The 10,285-nt window shown below is 31.1% G+C and overlaps 1 pseudogene; it reads right to left on the reverse strand.

The window, feature by feature from the left end:
• Nucleotides 1–9,893: 9,893 nt before the first annotated feature.
• LOC145263435 (U2 spliceosomal RNA) lies at nucleotides 9,894–10,030 on the reverse strand (annotated as a pseudogene).
• Between the last annotated feature and the right edge of the window lie 255 nt (nucleotides 10,031–10,285).

Below are 10,285 nucleotides of genomic sequence, written 5' to 3' on the forward strand. Positions count from 1 at the left end.
TCTTCGAAACTTTCATTTCTTTTTGGAATCAACCTTGACAGTGCATCCGCGTGTCCTAACTTTTTTGATGACACATGTTCCATCTTAAACTGATAGTTTAAGAGAGTTACAGCCCATCGTATAGTCGATTTGCGGTATGCGAAGGGATGCCTTTCTTTAATCCAAATATCGTGATTAACGGTTTATGATCCGTCTGTAATATGAAGTTTCGTCCATGGAGAAAACGGTTAAACTTTTTGACTCCAAATATTATCGAGAGAGCCTCCTTTTCAATCTGGCTGTAGTTTTTCTCAGCTGCAACCAAAGTTCTTGACGCGTGAGCGATTGCTTTTGTTGTTCCATCCTCATACTTATTGAGTAATACAGCATCAACTCCATGGTCACTAGCGTCCGTTGCCAGTACCATCTCTTTTCTGGATCGAAATGCGCTACAGTAGACAGTAGACATTTCTTAATTTTCTACATTCACATTCCTTTGTCCAATTCCATCTACTGCCTTTTTTTAGTAGCTCGTTAAGAGGAGCTCTCAAATTATGGACATTAGGGATGTATATCGCATAATATTGTACCAATCCCAAAAATGACTGCAGTTTTGGTACTGAGTCTGGGGCAGGCATCTTTTCGATTGCTTCGGTCCCTTGTGGATCTGACCTTCGTAAATTATTTGACCTAGGTATTTGATCCTTTTCATGAAGAAATTGCATTTCTCCGGACTCAATCTGAAACCAAACACCTCCATTCTCTTAAGTACTTCTCTGACGTGCTTCTTGGGCTCTTGCAAGTTACTGATCTCTATCAAGACATCGTCAAGGTATGTCATTACAAATTCCAACTCTGTGAGCATCGTATCCATTATCTGTTGGAAGAAAGCAGGGGCGACCTTTAAGCCGGAAGCAAGCCTCTTTAACTTTAAGATACCCTTATGCGTGTCAATGCACAGGTACTTTGAGCATTCCTCTTTGACCTTGATTTGCAAGTACGCGTCCAAGAGGTCTTCTTCGAAAAAAAAAATTTCCTCCGTTTAGTTTGGAGAATAGATCTTCTGCCGACAGAAGGGGATAATTGTGGTCCTTTAAACAATCATTCAGGCCCGTTGAGAAATCAGCACAGACTCTGATTTTATTATTCTTTTTCTTCCCATATACAGTCGGGCTGGCCCAATCCGTATGGTCAACTTTTTCAATAACATCTAACTGTTGAAGTCTCTCCAATTCCTTCTCGATTGCATTCATCGATGAAAATGGTACATTTCTTTTAGGTTTGAACACTGGGGTGGCATCTTTCTTCACTTCAAATTTGCTTTCTATTTTCACACAGTGTCTCAATCCTTCGACAAAAACTCTTGGGAATTCTGCTTTTACATCGTCCAGGAAGCTTTCCACTTGGTTCGATTTCTCTGTGTTCAACCTATTAATAAAAGAATTAACTGGTCGTTCCCATAAGTTAAATAGGACAAACCAATCCACTCCAAATAGACTTGTGTTCCTTCCTGGTACCACGTACACTTTGGACTTGCGTGTTTGACCACCAAATGTCATGTTGCACCTCAGTTCTCCTTTTAATTCCAACTTTTTGCCGCACATGCTCTTCGCCATCTTGCTGGTTTCCCTAAGTTCAGGTCAACCGATTCTTCTCCAGATTTCGTCATCTATGATGCTGATGTCCGCACCACTATCCAGGAGTAATGTTACAAGATGTTCATTTATGTGAACATCGACATACTTATGCCTTTCGCAACTTTTCTCTTTCCTTGTGTGAAGCGAATTTACTTTGTCAGTCCTTCGCTTTTTCTTCTGGTCACAGCACGTTCCCTTGCGGCCTCTGAATCCACATTCGTAACATATCCTATTCCTGAACCAGCAGATCTTTTTGGTGTGTCTCGTACTTCCGCAGCATCCACAATTTTGGTCCTTGTGCATTCTGTGGGTCTTTTGTTCTTGGGTCTTGTACGTTCTAGAGGTCCTTTGTCTTTTTACATGTTGTACCTTGTAAACGCTTTTTTCTTCAATACAGATGTTGTCTCTCTTGATATTAATGAGACGTTAACATTCCTCGGTAACTTTTTGTAAAGTTATATTTGGGCCCGACTCCATAATTGTCAGGATCCGGGATCTGATATCTTTGTCCCTTGGTGCTGTGAGTCCCTGCACAAAGATCAAGCATTTAAATAAATCCACAGAAATTCCATTTAATTTGAATGATTCACATAAGCAATTTCATTTAATTTAAATGATTCACATAAGAAATTTCATTTAATTTAAATGATTCACATAAGCAATTTCATTAAATTTAAATGATTCACATAAGAAATTTCATTTAATTTAAATGATTCACATAAGCAATTTCATTAAATTTAAATGATTCACATAAGAAATTTCATTTAATTTAAATGATTCACATAAGCAATTTCATTAAATTTAAATGATTCACATAAGAAATTTCATTTAATTTAAATGATTCACATAAGCAATTTCATTAAATTTAAATGATTCACATAAGAAATTTCATTTAATTTAAATGATTCACATAAGAAATTTCATTTAATTTAAATGATTCACATAAGCAATTTACAGTACAAGCATACTCTAGATAGTCTTCAGATTCCGATTTCTGTAAATTTAAACATTTATATTTAGAGTGAAAAGGTTATCTCTTTTATCAAATATTCTAGATAAAGTATTGATTGTCTCTTCAAAGGTCACTTCTTCCGGTGTTTTGGGTAAAATTAAATTAGCATACTTAGTGTTTTCGTCAGTACCCAGTTTTTGAAGTAACAGCGTAACTTTTTCTTCGTCGGTTCAGTCCGAACACCTTTTTGTAAAAACTGTTTCATACCTTCTATAGTATGCTGGAAATGTAACGCCAGTATCGGGAGAGTAGTGAAATTCCGACAAAGAGTTTGAAATACCCTCTGCAGAAAAATTCGTTTTTTCTCAGTTGTCGAGGTTTGAATTAATTTTTCCAAATTCTTTTGTTGAGTCGGCATTTGGCGTTGAAGTATTTTTTGTTTGTTCTTGTTGGGCCTCTAAATTTTTTTGTTCATTTCTTGTTGTTGTTGTTGTTGTTGTTGTTGTTGTTGTTGTTGTTGTTGTTGTTGTTGTTGTTGTTGCTGCTGCACTAAGAATTGTTGTGTCATTCTTACTATTCCTGAATGCTAAGAGTTGGCACCTTTGTTAACTCAGCCAATTGTTCAATTTTAGCTTAAAAAATGTCTTTCCAAAATTTACAACAATGATTCTACAAAAGTTCGTAAATATGCATTTTCGCAAATTAGCAACAATACTTCTGAAAGTTTTGCAAAATAAACTGCTTCAACAACGTAATTTTGCACAATAATACCTTTTAAACTTCACACAATTCTACTTTATTTACCCGAAACAATGACGAACAACCTGTTTTTCAACAAAAATACGGTTGCAAAAAGAAAAAAATTATAACAATAGTCTCTGTTTTGTTTAGAGAAAAAGAATCGTAAAAGTTTTTCCTTTTCTTTCGAAAAACTCGTAACAATTTATATTATAAACAATTTATATTATTAACAATTAATATTATAAACAATTTATATTATTAACAATTTATATCATAAACAATTAATATTATTAACAATTTATATTATAAACAATTTATATTATTAACAATTTATATTATTAACAATTTATATTATAAACAATTTATATTATCAACAATTTATATTATAAACAATTTTTATTATCAACAATTTATATTATTAACAATTTATATTATTAACAATTTATATTATTAACAATTTATATTATTAACAATTTATATTATAAACAATTTATATTATAAACAATTTATATTATAAACAATTTATATTATCAACAATTTATATTATAAACAATTTTTATTATCAACAATTTATATTATTAACAATTTATATTATTAACAATTTATATTATCAACAATTTATATTATTAACAATTTATATTATTAACAATTTATATTATTAACAATTTATATTATAAACAATTTATATTATTAACAATTTATATTATTAACAATTTATATTATTAACAATTTATATTATAAACAATTTATATTATCAACAATTTATATTATTAACAATTTATATTATAAACAATTTATATTATTAACAATTTATATTATTAACAATTTATATTATTAACAATTTATATTATTAACAATTTATATTATAAACAATTTATATTATTAACAATTTATATTATTAACAATTTATATTATCAACAATTTATATTATCAACAATTTATATTATAAACAATTTATATTATAAACAATTTATATTATAAACAATTTATATTATTAACAATTTATATTATAAACAATTTATATTATTAACAATTTATATTATCACCAATTTATATTATCAATAATTTATATTATTAACAATTTATATTATAAACAATTTATATTATAAACAATTTATATTATCACCAATTTATATTATAAACAATTTATATTATAAACAATTTATATTATTAACAATTTATATTATCAACAATTTATATTATTAACAATTTATATTATCAACAATTTATATTATAAACACTTTATATTATTAACAATTTATATTATAAACAATTTATATTATAAACAATTTATATTATAAACAATTTATATTATACACAATTTATATTATCAACAATTTATATTATTAACAATTTATATTATTAACAATTTATATTATCAACAATTTATATTATCAACAATTTATATTATTAACAATTTATATTATAAAAAATTTATATTATCAACAATTTATATTATTAACAATTTATATTATCACCAATTTATATTATCAACAATTTATATTATAAACAATTTATATTATTAACAATTTATATTATCAATAATTTATATTATTAACAATTTATATTATTAACAATTTATATTATAAACAATTTATATTATTACCAATTTATATTATAAACAATTTATATTATTAACAATTGATATTATTAACAATTTATATTATTAACAATTTATATTATAAACAATTTATATTATCAACAATTTATATTATAAACAATTTATATTATAAACAATTTATATTATTAACAATTAATATTATTAACAATTTGTATTATTAACAATTTATATTATTAGCAATTTATATTATTAACAATTTATCTTATAAACAATTTATATTATTTGAATTACTGTTTTCATCTTGGATGTTATTATCACAATGTTTCAGCCACTCTTCTTCAGGTGTGCCTTGACAAACTTGGGAATATTTTTATCGAACTCAGCCAACCACACACTCTCTTTCCTTTTCTACCTTTTTTCTGTCAGGAATATTTCGATAGAACGAGGTTGAGGTTAGGGTTAGGGTTAGGGTTAGGGTTAGGTTGAGGAGAAAAGATTTTTAGCAAGTTACTCATTTTTCTTAATCATTAATTTCTGTCGATAAAACTATTGCATACAAATCGATAAAACTATTGCATACAAATCGATATAACTATTGCATACAAATCGATAAAACTATTGCATACAAATCGATAAAACTATTGCATACAAATCGATATAACTATTGCATACAAATCGATAAAACTATTGCATACAAATCGATAAAACTATTGCATACAAATCGATAAAACTATTGCATACAAATCGATAAAACTATTGCATACAAATCTCAAAGAAGAAGAAAGAAAAAGGAAAATTGACCAGTCAAAATCAAATAGCGATTGATCCAAGTGTTTAATTTAAAAAATTTGCAATAAAATCTGCAATAAGTAGAGTGAGAAATGTTTTGCGCCTACGAGGCATGCAAAATCTACTGGTGAAGAGTTGCAAATTTCAGGAAGTTCTTCCACTCCTGATCGCTAAGGTTATATCCTTACATAACTGTGGTGCAATGTTCTGTAGCTGCATCCGGAATGCAAAGTTGCATGTCAACGAATGTTGGCCTCTCAGAGAGCAGAACAGGCAACGATTGGATGTGCCATAATAAAGGTGACAGAGCATTTCAGCAAAACTCAATCTCATTTCTCGATATAACACTATGTAAGAAGCATCTCCGTGCAATGATACGTGAATAAACATGCATCATGGAAGTTGAAGGGTTGCCTAGCATTGGTAGCCCATGCAAAGAGGACTTGAAAGCTTAACTTTATGAACGAGGGTCCTTGGATTGAACTAAATGACAAACAGGTTCCCTAGTAGCCACCAAAAAGGCAAACTCGTGCAAGCTATGGAAACCAGTTTATAACTACATAGCCATGTTGAAACTCGACTGAACACATGGAAATAACTAACTACAACATAAAATTAAAGTAGAACAGATGTATTGAAAGCAAGAAAGTATATACAATATTTACATTGAGTCCATTGGTATAGTCATGGGGGGGACTGTCCCTGGAAAGGTGTTGGCTGGGTGGTCATCGGCTCTTGATCTCGTTGTCTCTCTGAGTCTCTCGTTGGGTCTCTCGTTGGGTCTCTCCCATCTTTACAGTACCCACTATATTTATATGGTTGACACTCCACATATGCTAATTAGGTGAATCCTACCACAACAGTCAGTCAGTAAGTTATTATTCACAAGCGGAAACTTTCATATGTAATATATTGCTGCTGGGCATTCTGTAGACATTCAGTGAGAATGGAGACCCTGCAATATTTTTGTAGCCCTTTTGTTAAAACCGTAAAAAAAATTATCTAAGTAATCTGGTTTTATATAGTGTCAGAATATATCTGGTAATTACGGTTTATCTCCAATATCCTTATAGGAGTCTGTGACATATTTCCATGGTATGGATGCCATGTGCGAACAGAAACCTCACAATATCATGATACCATCTTTAGACAGAACAGATACTACCGTTTAATCCTAGTCAGAAGATCAAGAAGATACATTTTAGTTTCGTGTACGGCTAAAAATTGACATCATTTCTTTTATTTAAAACTTTTTTTTATTTAATTTTTAATTTTTTACATTGCATCTTTGGTGATCGGGAGATCCTATTTATTAAAAATTAGAATGGAAAGTGATACAAACATGAAATTAGTATATATCATATGGTATGTTATCATCTTCTATTCTCCTTTTTAATAAATAGGATCTCCCGATCAAACAATTCATAATCTGGAAACTGTGACATATATAGATGCTTGCTTTTGTTTCTAACATATTGGATGCGACATAAATAATGTCCTTTTTATCTTTTTCTAAATGTGTATGATGTGGAAATGATTATATACATTTTTCAACAAAAATGTTAAAATATTTACAAAAATTGCTGCTTAGGAAAAAAAAACAGAATAAAAATGGCATCATTTACGTAACACCTTCAATAAGGCTATTTTAATTCCCGGGTAACGCTGGGTGGCTCTGTTAGTTCACAAATAAATCAAATAAGAAACGAAAAATGTAAAAACAAAACTAATCAAAAAGCTAGACAAGAGACCTGAAAAAGATTAATTAAGGAATTGCATGACAGCTCCACCTAGTGGTCGATCCAATAAGCAAAGAAAATTATGGAGCCATTGCATTCAGAATAGGATAAAAACAAACAAAGCAAAAACGTTACCATGCAAGCAATGATAATTTTTACTTTTCAAATCACAATTCAAGGGCGATAACTTTGATAAAAATCAAGTCAATCTTTCATTATTATTCTTGATTTTTTTCTTTTCTGTTTGGCAAAAGGTTGAATCCATCGTAAATATTACATGATTTTCCAGCAAAAAAAAATATGAGCTAAAAAAAGTTAATCCTGTGAAGGTTCACGTGATGGAATGGGTGAATTGCTGGGAAATATTAGAGTTATGGTGTCCAACGTCGGATTTGAGAATTGGAAAAAAAAAATTTTTAAGATTTCTTTCACTTGAAAGTTAGAGAACACCAAATGAATAATAATAATAATAATAATAATAATAATAATAATAATAATAATAATAATCTATAGATCTATGAAAGTGAACATGTGTGTGTGTGTGTGTGTGTGTGTGTGTGTGTGTGTGTGTGTGTGCATTTCCCTACAAAATACTCTGTCAATTTTCAGTCTACAGACTCGAGATTTGACATAAGGATATTGAGATTTGGGAAAATCTTTTTAATCAGTTTTCTGCCAGAAATTTGGATGTCAAGGAGTCAAAGTTCAACGATTTGACCTTTGAAAACTCTACCAAACTCCTCCGCCAATTTCTGGTCGAAACACTTGAGATTTTAAATGTAGGTTACTTGAACATGGATCAAACTTTTAATTTGATTTGAGCTCCAAAACTTAAATGTTAAGGGGTCAAAATTGGGGTCAAATTTTTTTTTTAAATTGACCTCTGCGGTCTCTAAGAAATTACTCAGCCAATTTGTGGTCTAAACAATTGAAATTTTACATAAAGTGTATTCAGAGATCGAGCAAGTTGTTTAATCGGTTTGGGTCGAAAATTTGAGCTGTCAACGGGTCAAAGTTCAAAAGAGTTGACCTTTGCGATGTCTAGCAAACTACTCAGCTAATTTTGAGTCTAAACATTTGAAATTTATACATAACGGGTATTCAGACACGCGGCAAGCATTATAATCAGTTTTGGAGCGAAAATTTGGCTGCCAAAAGGTTAAAGTTGTAAGAGTTGACCTTTACAGATTCTACCAAATTTCTTCGGCAATTTTGGGTCTAAACACTTGAAATTTTAGATGCAGGTAACTTGGACGTGGGTGAAAATTTTTATTTTGATTTGAGATCAAAAAAATAAATGTTAAAGCGATAATATTGGGATCTAAGTTATAAAAAAAATTACCTCTGCGGTCTCTACAAAATTACTCGGGCAATTTTTGGTCTAAACATTTGAAATCTTATATAAAGTGCATTCACACTTAGGGCAAGTTATAAACAGTACATGGGGCTGAACTGCTAGTAAGAATAATGTTGTGTCGTGGAACAACAGTGAAAATAAGAACAATCAAATCGAGGTTCGGTTAAAAAAACAAGTGTCTTAACAATAATGTACAAAGATAGAAAAGCGTGTATATCTGCTGGGCACTTGGCTAGCAGTTGAAGTGCAGTCGCATCTCTCTCACCAGTGTTGGATTACTAGCGCTATTTATAGTGCTATTCGGTGTAAATTTTTCTGTTCAAGGAAGGCCGGTATAACACCCCCCCCCTTTAAAAATATCCCGTCTGGGATTAATAACGTTTTTGTTTTGGGTTCACCCTAATCAATTCTGTTGATTTTCGTTCTCTGTTTGACCTTCTGTGCTCCGGAGCTGTGTCTGGTATGGGCACCTGAAAAGTATCAAACACTGTGTCCATGATGTCCTCCTCGGGTGATCTGGTCACCTCACTGTTCGAGTATCTTTTCCGCATTTGATTAGTGTGACGTTTGTACACAAAGTCTGGTCCCTTAATCATATAGACCATGTTGCCTATTTGTTTTTCAACAATGCCGGACTCCCAGAAAGTCTTATTATTTTTGTGAATCTTGTAGAAGACTCTTTCCCCAACTTTATACCGTTTTTTTGTTATCGTTTTTTTTTTTTAGGTTTGGCCTATCCTGTGGTTTGGTAACAACTTGTGAAAAATCGATCTAACTTTGCGTCCAAACATAACCTCAGCAGGTGTCTTCGACATTTCGATGTTTGCATTCGAAGTGACTCTGTAGACTTGTAACAAGGCCGATAGCCATTAGTCACGTGCTCTCCTGTAATGAATGAATGCGTGAATGTAGGATTGACATGAAATTCTTAAAGATAAACTAAAATGATGAAAAAATGGGCTGCAATGACTTAAATAAAAAGTAAATGACTTAGAATGACTTTAATGAACTTAAGGATGAATTGAATGACCTTAAGAATGACTTGAATGCTTAAAAAATAACTGGAATCCTTCAAAAAAAAAAAAACTTGAATGATCTGGAGAATTTCTTAAATGGCTTTGAGGCTGATTGGTTGTAAAGTGGGTGATCATTTTACATTAAATTAATACAGAAAAGTGATCCCCCACTTTATATCACAAAGTTACAAACATAAGTACAGCATGTAGTAAGAACAGATACTACACTTTGATCTTGGCCAAAAGGCCAAAAAAAGGGGTATTTATTTGCTCCATCACTGAGCAAATTAGGCACAAGCCCGATTTTTGATGCGAAGAGTGAAGGGGAAATGGGGACCAACTCCCCGGGGAGTAGGGGAGCTGGATAGTAACAATTGGTATGAAGGGTTGTCCCTACATTGATCAAGGTCTTATATGTGGGGCTGCCCCCACATATGGTCTTTGCTTGCAGTATCTGCCGAATCAGATACTACACTTTGATCTGGGCCAAAAGGCCAAGAAAAGCTTAAAAAGC

The sequence above is a fragment of the Euprymna scolopes genome, chromosome 38 (genome assembly GCF_053919585.1).
Source record: "Euprymna scolopes isolate OS-2025 chromosome 38, ASM5391958v1, whole genome shotgun sequence".
Lineage (NCBI taxonomy): Eukaryota > Metazoa > Mollusca > Cephalopoda > Sepiida > Sepiolidae > Euprymna > Euprymna scolopes.